At 40.9% G+C, this 4,392-nt stretch overlaps 1 non-coding gene across 1 annotated transcript; it reads right to left on the bottom strand.

Annotated features, from left to right (window-relative positions):
• Positions 1–1,295: 1,295 nt before the first annotated feature.
• Positions 1,296–1,403, bottom strand: LOC130965092 (small nucleolar RNA R71). The gene has a single exon (XR_009081147.1). It is a non-coding gene; the product is annotated as a small nucleolar RNA R71 (small nucleolar RNA).
• Positions 1,404–4,392: the final 2,989 nt, after the last annotated feature.

Genomic DNA, 4,392 nt, shown 5'->3' with positions numbered 1-4,392 from the left:
GTGCCTGGCTGGGCGTTTAACGCCCAAAAGGGTAGTGCTTTGGGCGTTAAACGCCAGAATGTGCACCATTCTGGGCGTTTAACGCCAGGATGGCACAAGAGGGAAGATTTTGTTTTCAATTCAAATTTTTTCAAGTTTTCAAAATCTTTTCAAAATCAAATCTTTTTCAAATCAAATGTTTTCAATCAAATCTTTTTCAAAATCAATTTCTTTCCATTTTCAAAAATACTTGCTATCAATTAATGATTTGATTCAACATTTCAAGTATGTTGCCTTTTCTGTTGAGAAAGGTTTAATGTCTGAATCATATCTTTTCTTGTTAGCCAAGTCATTATTTTTTAAAAACAAATCTTTTTAAATTGTTTTTCAAATCATATCTTTTCAATCATATCTTTTTAATCACATCTTTTTCAAAATAGTTTTCAATCATATCTTTTTGATTTCTAATTTCAAAATCTTTTTCAAAAATCACTTGATTTTTTTTTCACTCTTAGTTTTCGAAAATCAATTAGTATTTTTCAAAATGTTTTTAAAATCTTTTACTTAATTTTCGAAAATTTCTTCCCCTCTTCTCACATCCTTCTATTTATGGACTAACACTATTCCTCAATGAACAATTCGAACTCCATCTCTCTTGATAAGTTTGAATTCTTTTACTTCTTCCTTCTATTTTTCTTTTCCTCTGACACCTCAAGGAGTCTCTATACTGTGACATAGAGGATTCCATACTTTCTTGTTCTCTTCTCTTTCATATGAGCAGGAGCAAAGACAAAAGCATTCTTCTTGAGGCTGACCCTGAACCTGAAAGGACCTTGAAGCGAAAGCTAAGAGAAGCTAAGGCACAACTCTCTGTAGAGGACCTAACAGAAATCTTCAAAGAAGAAGAACCCATGGCAGCCGAAAACAACAACAATGCCAACAATGCAAGGAAGGTGCTGGGTGACTTTACTGCACTTACTCCTGACTTCTATGGGAGAAGCATCTCTATCCCTGCCATTGGAGCAAACAACTTTGAGCTTAAGCCTCAATTAGTTTCTCCAATGCAACAGAATTGCAAGTTCTATGGACTTCCATTGGAAGATTTTCATCAGTTTTTAGCTGAGTTCTTGCAAATCTGTGACACTGTCAAGACTAATGGGGTTGACCCTGAGGTCTACAGACTTATGCTATTCCCTTTTGCTGTAAGAGACAGAGCTAGGATATGGTTGGACTCACAACCTAAAGAAAGCCTGAACTCTTGGGAAAAGCTAGTCAATGCTTTCTTGGCAAAGTTCTTTCCACCTCAAAAATTGAGTAAGCTTAGAGTGGAAGTCCAAACCTTCAGACAGAAGGAAGGAGAATCCCTCAATGAAGCTTAGGAAAGATACAAAGAATTAATCAGAAAGTGCCCCTCTGATATGCTTTCTGAATGGAGCATCATAGGTATTTTCTATGATGGTCTGTCTGAACTGTCCAAGATGTCTTTGGATGGCTCTGCTGGAGGATCTCTTCATATGAAGAAGACGCCTACAGAAGCTCAAGAACTAATTGAAATGGTTGCAAATAACCAATTCATGTACACTTCTGAAAGGAATCCTGTGAACAATGGGACAAATCAGAAGAAAGGAGTTCTTGAGATTGATACTCTGAATGCCATATTGGCTCAGAATAAAATATTGACTCAGCAAGTCAATTTGATTTCTCAAAGTCTGTCTGGAATGCAAGCTGCACCAGGCAGTACTAAGGATGCTTCATCTGAAGAAGAAGCTTATGATCCTGAAAACCCTTCAATAGAATAGGTGAATTACATGGGAGAACCCTATGGAAACACCTATAATTCTTCATGGAGAAATCATCCAAATCTCTCATGGAAGGATCAACAGAGACCCCAACAAGGTTTCAACAACAATAATGGTGGAAGAAACAGGTTTAGCAATGGCAAGCCTTTTCCATCATCTTCTCAGCAACAGACAGAGAATTCTAAGCAGAGCCATTCTGACTTAGCAACCATGGTCTCTGATCTAATCAAAACCACTCAAAGTTTCATGACTGAAACAAGGTCCTCCATTAGGAATTTGGAGGCACAAGTGGGACAGCTGAGCAAGAAAATTACTGAACTCCCTCCTAGTACTCTTCCAAGCAATACAGAAGAGAATCCAAAAGGAGAGTGTAAGGCCATCAACATAGCCGAACTTGGAGAGGATGAAGAGGCAGTGAACGCCACTGAGGAAAACCTTAATGGACGTCCACTGGCCTCCAATGAGTTCCCCAATGAGGAACCATGGGAATCTGAGGCTCACACTGAGACCATAGAGATTCCATTAGATTTACTTCTGCCATTTATGAGCTCTGATGAGTATTCTTCCTCTAAAGAGGACGAGTATGTCACTGAAGAGCAAGTTGCTAAATACCTTGGAGCAATCATGAAGCTAAATGACAAGTTATTTGGTAATGAGACTTGGGAGGACGAACCTCCTTTGCTCACCAAAAAACTGGATGACTTGTCTAGGCAGAGATTACCTCAAAAGAGACAAGATCCTGGGAAATTTTAAAATACCTTGTACCATAGGCACCATGACCTTTAAGAAGGCTTTGTGTGACTTAGGGTCAAGTGTAAACCTCATGCCTCTCTCTGTAATGGAGAAGCTAGGGATCTTTGAGGTACAAGCTGCAAGAATCTCACTAGAGATGGCAGACAATTCAAGAAAAGAAGCTTATGGACTTGTGGAGGATGTTTTGGTAAAGATTGAAGACCATTACATCCCTGCTGATTTTATAGTCCTAGAGACTGGGAAGTGCATGGATGAATCCATCATCCTTGGCAGACCCTTCCTAGCCACAGCAAAGGCTGTGATTGATGTGGACAGAGGAGAATTGATCATTCAAGTGAATGAAGAATCCCTTGTGTTAAAGGCTCAAGGATATCCCTCTGTCACCATGGAGAGGAAGCATGAAGAGCTTCTCTCAAAACAGAGTCAAACAGAGCCCCCACAGTCAAAGTCTAAGTTTGGTGTTGGGAGGCCACAACCAACTTCTAAGTTTGGTGTTGAACCCCCACATTCAAACTCTAAATTTGGTGTTGGGAGGTTCCAACATTGCTCTGAGTATCTGTGAGGCTCCATGAGAGCCCTCTGTCAAGCTACTGACATTAAAGAAGCGCTTGTTGGGAGGCAATCCAATGTTATATTTTATCTATTTTCCTTTGTTATTTTATGTTTTCTGTAGGTTGATGATCATGGAAAGTCACAAAATCAATTGAAAAAGCAAAAACAGAATGAAAAACAGAAAGAAAAATAGCACACCCTAGAGGAGAGCTTGCTGGCATTTAAACGCCAGTGAAGCTAGCAAATGGGTGTTTAACGCCCAGTCTGGCACCTTTCTGGGCGTTTAACGCCAGAAAGGGGCACCAGACTGGCGTTAAACGCCAGAAAAGGGCAAGAAGTTGGCATTAAACGCCAGAAATGGGCACCAGCCCGGCGTTTAACGCCAGAATTGGCACAAAGAGCAATTTTGCTCGCCACTTGGGGCATGGATGACTTTTCCTTGACACCTCAGGATCTGTGGACCCCACAGGATCCCCACCTACCCCACCACCCTCTCTCTTCTTTACCCATTCACCAATCACCTCAACACCTCTTCCCCAAAAACCCTTCACCTATCAAATCCCATCTTTCTCTTCACCACTCACATCCATCCTTCATAAAACCCCACCTACCTCACCATTCAAATTCAAACCACTTTCCCTCCCAAACCCACCCATAATAGCCGAACCCTACCCCTCTCTTCACCCCTATATAAACCCATCTTCACTCCTTCATTTTCACACACCCTAAACACTACTTCTCCCCCTTTTGGCCGAACCACAACGCCACCTCCATCTCCCCCATTTCTACTTCTTCTACTCTCTTCTTTCTTCTTTTGCTCAAGGACGAGCAAATATTTTAAGTTTAGTGTGGTAAAAGCATTGCTTTTTATTTTTCCATAACCATTTATGGCATCCAAGGCCAGAGAAACCTCTAGAAAGAGGAAAGGGAAGGCAAAAGCTTCCACCTCCGAGTCATGAGAGATGGAGAGATTCATCTCAAGGGTGCATCAAGACCACTTCTATGAAGTTGTGGCCTTGAAGAAGGTGATCCCCGAGGTCCCTTTTAAACTCAAAAAGAGTGAATATCCGGAGATCCGACATGAGATTCGAAGAAGAGGTTGGGAAGTTCTTACCAACCCCATTCAACAAGTCGGAATCTTGATGGTTCAAGAGTTCTATGCCAATGCATGGATCACCAAGAATCATGATCAAAGTGTGAACCCGGACCCTAAGAATTGGCTTACAATAGTTCGGGGGAAATACTTAGATTTTAGTCCGAAAAATGTAAGATTGGCATTCAACTTGCCCATGATGCAAGAAGATGAACA

This window comes from Arachis stenosperma, chromosome 2, assembly GCF_014773155.1.
Source record: "Arachis stenosperma cultivar V10309 chromosome 2, arast.V10309.gnm1.PFL2, whole genome shotgun sequence".
In the NCBI taxonomy this organism is placed as follows: Eukaryota; Viridiplantae; Streptophyta; class Magnoliopsida; order Fabales; family Fabaceae; genus Arachis; species Arachis stenosperma.
Note: the sequence above shows the minus strand (reverse complement) of the source record. Positions and strands in the feature narration are given on the sequence as shown.